Below are 12,479 nucleotides of genomic sequence, written 5' to 3'. Positions count from 1 at the left end.
TTTAATTTCTTTGACTCAAAGGAGTTGCTATTAAATAAATTAATGAATTGAAATAGCAGAACAAGAAAGGAATTCTCCATCACTCCAAAGTTCTGTTGTTGAGACTGACACATTAGGTACCAGACTGAGTGTGATCTGGTCAATTTCATACACAGAAGAGCCTATGTATGAGAAGTGACTTACATTCTCAGCCTTCACTGTCAATGCCAATCCAATTTAATCACATAAGTTTCTGGTCTGATAAATCTTTGAGGACAAAGACATCTTACTCCCACTGTATCCCCAGCAACCAATGTTTAAAACTAAGCAGATACTTGTTTTACATTGGTCAAGCTTTGTCTGACTTCTCTTATCTGTCCCAGGTCTCAATCTTTCCATCTCCCATGGCCAGGATCCCAAAATACACAGTCTTTGGGAATCTCCAGCCATTTTTAATCCTAGACAGAGCTGTAGTTCTGAGGCTCTTAACTTTTGCCTGTCAGGTTAAACCCAGCTGGATTCCAAGAAAGGAAAAATAGTTAAGGTTCCCTTCATCTCTTCTCTTTTCCTAGCCAGGAAGCTTTCTGGTTTCCCCTCCTTTGAGCCCTCTTGGTGCTCTGAGATCTGCAGACAAAACAAGAAGCCACTTATCTTAATAGGACTTGACTGTGAAGGCATGCACATACCCTTCTCACATTAAAAACAAACAAAAGAAAAAACAGCTAGAGCCTCAGGGTTGCTTTCATAAAAGGACACTGTTCCCAGACCAAACCAAATCTGGCTACATGTTCTTGCAGCCCAATAACAAGATGCAGACAAAGTGAGGAAGAAGAGAGTTTATGTCTGTAACCAGGTACAGGGAGAAGGTTGGAGGTAATTCACCTGACCAACTCAGACTCCTAAACTTTTTCCAGTGCTTATATATGTTTCAAACTATATGCCTATGTGTAGTATCATACTCACCAGTGTCTATACCTGATTAATTTTGTTATAACCAAAAGGTCAGATGCCAGAATTATCCCCTAAATCTGCTTAACCTGTGAGGTCCCTGGTACTGGAGGGATTACTTCTATCTTATTTTACCCACAATTTGGGTCTGGAGAGTTAACTTCAGACCCCCCTCCAAAATTTATTCAACCCAAGATAGGTCCCGGCACAAGGAACACAGGGCTCTCTTTATTATCTCGATTTGTTCCAGGTTTCATAGGAAGCCTGAGCAAGGCTCTTACTGAACACGTTTCATTTCTGGCGTTGGTGCCCAGGCAATGGTTTTCCTAGGCTTAGTTATTAACTTAATGTAGGCAGATGCTGCAGAAGTTTGCCTATATAACTTCTGCAGTGTTATGGAGGCCTGTCTGTGTGGCTGTTAGGAAGAACTGGCCTGCCACACCACATGGTGTTGCTGAAAGCAGCGGCATCTCTATAGGCTTGTTCATTCAGAACCTCACTGTAGTACTGACTTAGAATTTGATTTAAGACATAGTCCTAATTATTCCATTAATTCCTAGCTGGTCTTCTTTTTTGTAATTGCCACCTCTTACCTATGGAGATGAGTAAGAAACAGTCATCCTCTCGGCGCCTTGGACAGCAACCTCAGTATAATGCCCTCAGGCTTTTTTTTTTTTTTTTTAAATTTGGGGGATTCCCTGACATAATGCAGTTTATTCTCAGTATTAGTGCTTTTTGTATTTTCAAATTCACCTACACCCTGAAATTGATTGGTAACTTCCACATCAATACTTAGGGCATTTTCACAGCATTCACAGGAATGTACAGTTCAGGAAACTATTTGAGTCACCCGATGCACACATTTGCAGTTGAGGTCAAAAACAGTGAAGCAGCCAGGCACAGTGGCTCACGCCTGTAATCCCAGAACACTGGCAGGCCAAGGCAGGTGGGTCACAAGGTCAGGAGCTCGAGACCAGCCTGACCAACACAGTGAAACCCTGTCTCTACTAAAAATAGAAAAAATTAGCCAGGCATGGTGGCGCGTGCCTGTAGTCCCAGCTACTCTGGAGGCCAAGGCAGGAGAATTACTGATCCTGGGAGGCAGATATTGTGTTTAGCAAAGATTGTGTCACTGCACTCCAGCCTGGGAAACAGAGTGAGACTCTGTCTTTAAAGAAAAAAAAAAAAAGGTGATGCCCTACCTTCTTATTTCAGCTCTCATATTTGAACAAGTGTCCTTTTCTCAGTCTATTTAACACTGTGCTTTTGGTTGATGGTTTTACTGTCTAAACTCCCATACAAACACTGAAGGTCTATAACGTATTCCTAAGCACAAGAAGGCTATGATGTGTCACAGCCTTCTAGGGAAAGTACATGTGTTAGAGAAGCTTTTTATAGGCATTCATCAGCTCTGAATTCAGTATTAACGAGTCAACAATATGTATTAAATAAAGTGTTTTTAACCAAACATATGCATAAAATAAGGTTATGGTGTGACTGGAGGCTTGTAGGTAACTAATGCCCTATTTGCTCTAGGAGCAGTGGTTCAGTAGTCATTAATTCAGTATTTGTGGTGACTTTATAGACCATGAGCGCTATGAATAAAGAGAACTGGTTCCATCTACTTTTGTGTTTTTTAAGATGTCTTTCCAAGTAGAATTTAAGCTCCATGAAAGCAGGAACTGAACCAGCACAGTAACATGGCTACATCCTGATTGCCTAAAACAGTATCTGACAAATAGTAGGTGCTCAGCAGTTATGTGAATTTTACTGAACCAGAAACTGTTCAAGGATATGGACTATTTTTTCTTACCTCTGTGCCACTAGCTTGTAGCCAGGCTACACTAGTACACTCTGAGCTCTTAGTAAAAGTTGAATAAATGTGTAAAGGAATGAATGAAGAGACTGTAAATGTCCTATCCAAAAATATCAAGGCCTGAATTTCATCAGGAGCTTTTCATCCACAAACACTAATAACACTCTGCTGCTATTTTGTCACTATTGCCTTATTTGTAACATTAGCCTTAAGACAGACTTTGGTTCACAGCTTCAATCTTTGATGCATGATTGCACTGCATTCATAATATCCTCCAGAATGCTGGCATCTATAATATATTGAAATTGTAAAATGCACAAAAGTTTTCAGTGCCCAAAGTGCCTAAGAAAAAGTAGAGAAATCCGATGCAGTACTTTAGTGGGTATCTTTTTTGTCCAAAGTAAAACATATACAGCATCAAATTACCTAGATTTTAACTTGCCAAGCTTAAAGATGTTTTAAGACAGACACTTTGTCTATTTGTTTCAAATATGTCATTTAAGAATGATGTAAACCTCTTTTTGAGGCTTTACATCTTAAAGTACAAATTAGTTTTGTCTTCTTTAAGAAATACTAGAATGTTCATTTACTTTTTAAGAAACACTCAAACTTTTTTTTTTTTTTTTTGAAACCCTTGAATGTTCAAATTTCATGACAGAATTGAAAATTGATTTCTCAGTTTAGCCAGGCTGTTTTGGCCATGTTTAGATGAAAAAGGAGAGGGGAAAAAAAGAATGCTGTGGTTGAAAAGTTACAAAGGAAATCTGAGGAGTTATAATAATGGTTAGCTTTGAATACAGTAAACTCTAGGAGAATACTGAGAAAAGGGATGGAAAAAAAGGATGGCAAATTTCATGAAGTTCCCACAGATTTTTTTTCTTCTATTCATCTCTAATACCCTCCTAGAGCTGACAATGACTTCAGGGAGCAAAGTGAAACTGCATTTGCAAAACTTATGTTAGTGAGAAAATTCTAATAGTAAGTGAGCTAACTCAACACCCATCTTGCCTTTCCCTTAATTATTGCTAGGCTATTGGGCCAAGCTAACTTTGGATGAAATTTAGGCTACAATTTAAATGATAATAGGCCTTGTCCAAAACTCAACCACTTTTGTAAAGCTAAAGGGAGGGCACCAGGCTGGGAGGTGGAGGAGAGGAGACTGAGCCCTGCTAAGGTGCAGACATGAAAGATTGTCAGCCATTATTCCAGGAGATCTAAGGCATTAAACTTCCCCAATTACACCTGCAAATAACACCATGATTGTAGACTGGCCTTTTGAGGTATCTTTATCATTTTTTTTTCTTTTGTATGTCTGACACTCATGGTTCCCCCTGGATCACTAGCCGCCCCCCGCCCACCCTGCCCTGCCCAGCTCCTGTGGCCCCACCCAGAAGCAATTCAGTCCTCAGGAAGACAGCTTTGGCCCTCTGTTTCATCTCTGTCCCAACCAATCAGCAGCAATCACCTGTTACCTGGCCACCCCCACCCCTTCCCTTAAACTGCCTTTGAAAAACCCCTAGCCTGTGAGCTCTGAATGAGATGATATGAGTGCAGACTCCATCTCCAACATGTTGTGGCAAGCCTCGTGTCTATTAAATTCATTCTCTAGTACAATGTCGTGTTCTTTCTTTATGCAGTGGGCAGGAATGGCAGTTACAAAAAGCTCTTCTATGGTGACACATCCCAAAAATATTGAGCACCAACTATGCATTGCACACTTCCCAAGCACTAGAAAAAAATTGCCTCTACCATCCTGATACTTAAGGCTCTAATATTGGAGACATACATGAGAAATTAGTGCTTCGCCCTGTTTGTATATGAGGAGGGAATAGTAGAGAGGTCATGAGAGGCTAGAGAAGGAACATCTCACTTGTCTGGAGGGATAGGAAAGGCCACCTGGGGCAAGTGACTAGAAACTAAAACCAACCAGAACAAAGAACAGGAAACCAATTAAGGAAAAATGGCAGAGAACATTGCAGAGAAGGAAATACAAGTGTAAGCATCCTCTTCAAAATCATGAACATTCCCCTGTGGCTTCTCAAGTACCATTGCTTTAGCTTAGCATTAAAGGCTTTTTATGAGAACCTCCATTAGAAAGCTAAATAATCAGAGGAATTTTGACTTGTTCAGACTTCCATTTCTGGTACTGTTACTGGACCAGACTGTTACTGGTACTGTCTGATCCAGATCCCAAGAGAGGGTTCTTGGATCTCTCACAAGAAAGAATTCAGGGTGAGTCCACAGTGCAAAGTGAAAGCAAGTTTATTAAGAAAATAAATAAAAAAGGAATGGCTAGTCCATAGGCAGAGCAGCCCCAAGGGCTGCTGGTTGCCCATCTTTATGGTTATTTATTATCTGCTTGATTATTCATCCAGTCCTTGTTTAGACTATATGGGGTAACTTCCTCATGTTGCAATGGCATTTGTAAACTGGTGGGAGGGTAGCAGCAAGGATGACCAGAGGTCACTTTGGTCCCCATCTTGGTTTTGGTGGGATTTGGCCAACTTCTTTACTGCATGCTGTTTTATCAGCAAGGTCTTTATGACCTATATCTTATGTGGACCTCCTATCTCATTCTGTGACTTAATGATATAGGATTTTTCTCCTTAGTCCAGCTAAATCCAGATTCTTACCTCACAACCAGGAAGAATTAGGCATGTGGACATACTGAAGGGTGAGAAGGTAGAATTTATTAAGTGAAAGGAAAGCTCTCAGCAAAGAGAGGGGTCCTGCAAGCAGATTTCCATCACACATTAAATACCAGGGTCACCCCATAGGAGCTGAAGAGGCCAGGCTCCTCTCCTGAATAAGATGTTTGTTCCTGGTGGCTCCACCCCACTCCCCAGTACATGTGGGCCTCCAGTCCACTGCAGAGATCTCCAGGGAAGCCCCCTATGCAGGTTCCCTTGTCTGCACAAAACATCTGTTGTCAACACTTGTGGAGTGGCGTCAGATTTTCTGAGGACCCTTCTCCATCTGCCTAGGCATTTCTCTGCCTCCTGCCTCTATAATTAGAATACCTTAACCTCCTGGGAATGCAGCCCAGCAGGTGTCAGCCTTTTCTACCCAGTCCTTATTCAAGATGGAGTTGCTCTGGTTCAAATGCCGCTGGCAGCACCTGAATTTGGTATGACAACATGCAGGTTTATTGAAGTTTTATTTATTAAAGTAATTTATGCGGCCCTGCTTACCTTTCCAGCCTTAAGTTCTAGCACTGTCTGACCCTCCTCTCCATGCACCTTTGGAAATAAAGTATACCTTTATATTGCCTTGCCATCTTCTTAAATTGTCTCATACCGCATGAGCCAAATCAATGCCCCTTTCACTGAAAAGCCTTCCCAGGCTTAGCACAGCACATCTTCTTATAAGATAAAATTAGTCTTTGTAAAATATGTTTAAGCACTCATTAAAATATGTAATAGTTTTTTGCATTATCGTATAAGTTCTATAACAATAAAAACTGTATATGACTCATTTCTGTGTCGCTGGTAAAAATGGGGCAAACACTTCACAAATTTTCTCTAAGGTTATCTAGGCTGATGCTTCTCCATCCTCTTGAACTGGATCACTATTGTCTCCAAATATGGTAACAGGTTTGCTGCCTCACCGTCCACTGACCTACTTCCCTTATTCAGCGTTAGGGAGGGGTACCAATTTGCTTTGGGGGTTTCCTCTAAATGTGAGTTTAGTTTATATATTCATGCTTTATTTTTATCTCATTAAGTGGGGGGGGGGAAGGATATGCCAATCCTTGCTGATGGTACATGGCAGCTTTATATAAATATTTGTTAAATAATCTGAATATACAATGAATGAGGAGTAAACTGCTTGCAGATTCCCATGTCTGCTTTAACATTAGCATCTGTTAAAGTTCCTGGTATTAAATATGTGTTAAATAATATTTTGTTAGATGAATGACTGAGTAGATCAACAGAAATCCAGATTTGGGAGTTTTTGCAACTAGATTGTAAATGATGGTGACTTGAAATACTGAGTTGTTTTTCTGACTGATCATGTTTTTACTCCTTCCAAGCTTCTTTTGTCAACAAATTCAGGTTCTAAACATAAGAGCGATAGCTTAGCATTCTCCTGGGAGATGTAGAAAGTATCAATTGTTTTATAGTTCAGAGTTGAACTAGCATAATTGGGAACGCCTCATTTTTTTGGTAATCATCTTCTTCACTCTCGTTCAGCTGTGTATCTTCTCAAGTTGAGTAACGTGCTACACTGAGTAGCAAATTTAAAAAAGGGTTTAAGATAAATCATTCTAAAATGAATTACCACTTCTTTGCAAAAAATAGGAAGTTTAGTAGCTTTTTTGAAATCTCAAATGAGAATTAACTATTGACTATAACATCTACTCTTTTGCCATTAAGTAATGGACTAAGGGCAATTTACTAATGAAATGAACAAGCAGAAAACAGGCTATTGATTACAAACGTAATTATTAAAAAAGTATTTCTTTTTGTTTTAATAACTGCAAACCATAATATAAAGAATCCCTCCCAGTTGAAATATTTATAAGTAAACAACTCTGAATCGTGTTTGATAGGGAAGCAATAGTTGGCGGAGTTGGTGGGGCAAAAGGTACTGACAGTGCTTTGAATGGGTTTATAGAAAAGTTAGTTTGGACAAAGTTCTATCAGGCAATAAACCAATATTCAGAAGTTTGGTGAGGTTTACAAATGACTAAAGTGATAGGAAGGGTTAAGGTTTAAGAGATATCCCCATGTATTTCCAAAAGTATGTTCTTACATAATGCAAAATGATCCACTAAAAATGGGAGAGCAGGAGCAAGAGAGGGTGCTTTATAATCAAGTAGATTTCAGAGCGCAGACAGGATCACAGAGTTGAAAACAAGCAGCCTAGAGATGCTGTCTGGCCTCTGGTCTCTATTCCTTTTTTGACTTGCTAAATGAGTTTCAATATGATCTTGAAACTTTTATTAAAATCTGAGGTATTTCTAATGTTTAGAATATGGCCCAACACATAATATGTGCCCAATAAATATTTATTAGATGGCTAAGTGAAAAAATGAACGTTTACATAAAATTATAGTCAAGCTCCTCCTCAAAAAATATACTATCTTCCTACTGTGCTAACATCCCACACAATTATGCCTTTTAGATGGGGTAGGTGTTTTCTAGTTCACTATGATCTGTATCCTTCCTTAATATCTTACACCTGGCCTACTTTGCTCCTTTATGTGCCTAGCCTTTACAAGAGAATTTTTTTTTCTTGGGGAATCCACAGAGAAATTATTATATTTAAGGCTTTTGAAATTCTCAGCATGTCTATGTGTACATGTGCAAGTATCTCAGGTCTAGATCTAGAATTAAAATTGCTGATTCAGTGGTATGCATACCTTTAGGTTTTTTAGATATGTCCAATGGCTCTCCCATATGAATTTACCAATTTATATTTCTACCTTAATGTGGTCTGAAAGTTATCACTTTCTCACACCCACCAATGCTTGGTATTAGTTCATTTTTTCTTTTGTAATGGTACAGGCAAGAAATGCTATCTTATTAATGTTTTGATTTGCATTTCTCTAGTTCATGAGGTTGAACATTTTTCATTTATTTGTATTTATTCATCTAAAAATTGTCAACCTTGCATCTATGTTTTTAAAAATTAGATTGTCTCTTATTTATTCCTTTGTATAAGTTAATAATACTTACATATCAATTCTCTGTAAGTTAAATACATGACAAATATTTTATCGTGGCCTATAGCATTGTCATTCAACTTTGTTAAAAATACTGTTTTGCAGATATCATCTACTCCAGCATTGCTTATTATTTCAAAAACATTGGAAAGTAGGGTTTATCAATAGGAAAAGAGTTATAGAAAATCTGTTATGCTAACATTAATATATAGAAAGCTACATAGTTACTATTAAATCAACATAAGTAAATCTTAAAAACACAATGTTATATGAAACCAGATTTCAAGTGAAATGGATGAAATCATTTAGACAACTTAAAACACATAAATCAATACTATCTATAGTTTACGGACAACTATTGCAGTAGCAATAGGACACATCCCAGGTTCAGGACAGTAGATATCACAGGGGCACAGGGAGGAACATGGAGTGTGAAGGGCTTTGACTGCATCTTATTTCCTATGAGTGGATGGAGGAGCACCTGAAACAAGATGTCGGTATGTTAATATGTTCTATTCAGGGCTTATATAATATTTTGTTTTATTTGGTTTTTATCCTTTTTGGATGTTTAAATCACTTCATACATGTTCTTATTCACATACACATCCGTACACACATTTTTCAGAAAGAGCTGAAGAGAACACATGGTATGTAGCTAATAATCTACAATATTTCTTATTACTGAAAATACAAAGAAGTTAAATATGGGGTGGAAACAGGAAAGAATCCTGTTTAATATTACTTATGTAGTGTTTCTCAACAGAATATCAAGAGGGTTTTTTATTTTTTTTCTTCACTTCCTTGAATCTGGGTTGTGTGTTCCATCGAATGCACTTCAAGAAATGAAATTTTTGTAAGACAAGGAAAAAAAGCAAAGAGAAAACAAGTAGCTCAATAAAGTTAATTTCGAACTGATTGTTGGTTTTGACAAGACATCAAGAATGAGTTGGAATGTCTCACCTTTCTTAAGTAGCAATGGTGTATTATTAATTCATTTCACAGACTAGTTTCTTAACACCACCTCACTGAAAACATCAACTCTTCATGATACCTTGCTTTGAAAATTACTTATGTAGATAAGTAGATATAACTTTAAAAAGTTAATAGGGACAATGCTATATACTATGATTCTTCTTTAAAATCTGTAACTTTATACGAGAAAACATAGTCTCTTAAAAAGTATATTTCCTTAGCAAGTACTTCATTGCACAACTATTTTGATCTCAGTAATTTTCTTTCCTAACCATGAACTATATTGCTAGTCAAATAAATGGAATTATCAGACACCACAGGCACTTATTTTATTTACTCACAGGACTAGGATGGTTTAAAAATAAACCTAATACATTGTGAAAAGTACACAAATTACCCTTCTAGGACCTGCATAAACTTCATTATAATTTTGGGACAATGTTCCTAGCAATTTTGTTTCTGCAAAGAAATGTTTCTGCAAAGAAAGTGTGTACTAAGGCTTATCATTTGTATAGAACTTTGTAATTTAAAAATACATGTATACATTATATTCTCTGATGAGAAACTGGGGTATTTTGTACATTGGTGATATCAACAGTGCACCGGGTAACAATTATTCTCCCAATTTTGCAAAGGCTACAAGGAGTTCATTCTCAAGGCACTTGGCTAGGTCACATTTCAAGTATGTGATGGAGCTGAATCAGAACCCAGGTCAGACAAGTCCAGCTGCAGTATGGTCTTCCTATCATAGCATGGACACAGAAATACAGATTCAAGCATCAGGCAGCCTAGTTTTAGAATGCTTGTTCCCCTGAGCTTCAGACTCCTCCTATGTAAAATGGAGATCATAAAAACTACTCATCTCAAGACTGTGTAGAACACAAGAAGATAATCTAAGCAAAGCATTAATGAAATGCCATTATTTTTACATTCCATTTTTAAACATAACCTCATCTTGATTTTAATTTAATCCTAGTAAATGCTCAGCTTGACAATTTGGGAACAATATTTTCTAACCTACTTATTCTTTTGGTAAAAATTCTTCCTGAGTAATTAGCATTTTATAGTAACCAATTTAAGGAAATTCATTATTGTTTTCACTAGACAGTTATGCTATAGAAAACAGTCTTAATTAATCAGACAATAAAGGTGGTATCAGATAGTTGGGTCAGCTTTTGGGTTTTCATATTCCCCTCAGCTTTTGTCCTAAGGAAAATTAGTGTGTTGGCATTTGACAAGGCATGCTGTGACTATTATTTGCAACTGTCAGCTGAGGTCTTCTAGCTATGACACTGAAAATAAGATTGAGTCAAGAACATCTTTTAGGCTAGGCGCGGTGGCTCAAGCCTGTAATCCCAGCACTTTGGGTGGCCGAGGCAGGTGGATCACGAGGTCAAGAGATCAAGACCATCCTGGTTAACATGGTGAAACCCCGTCTCTACTAAAAATACAAAAAATTAGCTGGGCATGGTGGCACGTGCCTGTAATCCCAGCTACTCAGGAGGCTGAGACAGGAGAATTGCTTAAACCCAGGAGGTGGAGGTTGTGGTGAGCCGAGATCGCACCATTGCACTCCAGCCTGGGTAACAAGAGCGAAACTCCATCTCAAAAAAAAAAAAAAAAGAACATATTTTGAAAGTTTTCCTCCTTGTGTCCAAACCAAGCATATTAATGAAGACAACACTGTGACAATGGGAAACTTCTTGGAAGATTTGTGCACTATGGAGGCCATGTGTTTATCAAATGAGGACATATAGTGACTCAATTCTCATAATCAGATTTTCCAGGAGGCCCTGAATTTCATAAAATTCTATTCTTATTTACGTTTTAAATATTTTAGTTCATAATACAGTATGGTTTAATATAGAAATGAGTTTCAAATAAAAATGAGCCTTTAAGTCAAAGTTTGTCAGAGTCCCAGTTTTTAATCCAGAAAGGATTAGACTTTTTGTATAACGTAAAGTATCCCGTGTAATATCTACAAGCATGTAAGCATCTGTAATATACTACTTGTATTATTCAAAGTTCAAATACAAACTCTCTCTTAGTATGTTAATATGACTTCTCAGTTCCTCCAAAACTGTCTATGAATCTTTACTTAGGAGTTCTTGAAGAGCTCTTGACATTTCTCTGTCTTGGATGAACAATTCTATTTAGAACCTAAAAACAGTAAGCAAAATAAGCCCTCAGTAAATGCTACATGAAAGTTACTTTGTGCCCAACAGAAGAAACTGATGTAAAACTACTAAGATTTAATGAGTAAAGAATGCCACTGTATTACTTGGTATCAAGGACTAGAACCTGAAGCAAAGGCACACTTTGGGATCCTAGTGTCTTTGTCTCCAGCATGAGGACATGAAATCTGCTGTGCTCGTTGGCTGGTCATCAGTGCCTAGCCCTGTGGCTGCCATATGGCAGACACATACTTACTACATGAGTGAGTGGGTGAAGGTGAGTCCTAAAATCATAGTACCAAGTGGAAAAATAATTTCTACATTTAAGGAAAACAGATGTAGAGTGTGCATGTGTCAGACACCTGACAGGTTTAAGTGAGCTTTACATCTTAAGGGAAGTAGTTCTGCAAATGACTATTTACAACTGACTGATAACACTACGCAAGTCCGTATGTAGTCATTTGATTGTGTGAATCAGCACTGAAGGAGACACTCTGACCTCATCTGAATTCAACCTCAATTAATTTCGGTGACCCAGGACAGAACTTTTCCAAGCAAAGTCTATTTATTATGAAAAGGTCTGTGAGAAGATCACACAAGAAATATACCACAATGTGAGTGAACCCTTTAAGTTAAGGGTTGGTTGATTAGAAAGCATAACAAACACTGATAAATTTACTTATAGAGTATAAAGAGGGAAGTTGGAGACATCTCAGAAAAGAGGAGGCAGAATATTTGAGTATCACTGGGAACTGCAGATTTTGGTGGCCAAAGCCACAGAGTCAGAGGAATCCAAGGTTATGTGTGTGTTCTTCAGAGCTGTATCACCCCACTTGACTTCGCACCTCAAGTGAAAAGTTCTAATTCTATTTCGACCTTTGCGAACAGGGTTATTACCGCAACTGACACTTTCTAATTTTTC

The 12,479-nt window shown here is 37.9% G+C and overlaps 1 protein-coding gene and 1 long non-coding RNA gene across 3 annotated transcripts in view; both read left to right on the top strand.

Moving 5' to 3' along the window:
* Positions 1–12,479, top strand: part of GRM7 (glutamate metabotropic receptor 7) — an 872,629-nt gene that overhangs the window by 858,973 nt on the left and 1,177 nt on the right. The gene's annotated exons all lie outside the window — the stretch shown is intronic.
* The window catches only part of LOC104651221 (uncharacterized), a 49,607-nt gene extending 37,128 nt beyond the window's left edge, over positions 1–12,479 (top strand). Inside the window, exon 4 of the long non-coding RNA XR_012518895.1 lies at positions 1–12,479. This exon is cut by the window's left edge and continues 32,945 nt beyond it. This is a non-coding gene — a long non-coding RNA (uncharacterized LOC104651221).

Source organism: Saimiri boliviensis, chromosome 8 (genome assembly GCF_048565385.1).
Source record: "Saimiri boliviensis isolate mSaiBol1 chromosome 8, mSaiBol1.pri, whole genome shotgun sequence".
Classification (NCBI taxonomy): Eukaryota; Metazoa; Chordata; class Mammalia; order Primates; family Cebidae; genus Saimiri; species Saimiri boliviensis.
The sequence above is the reverse complement of the archived record's forward strand: the minus strand, read 5'-3'. Positions and strand labels throughout refer to the sequence as shown.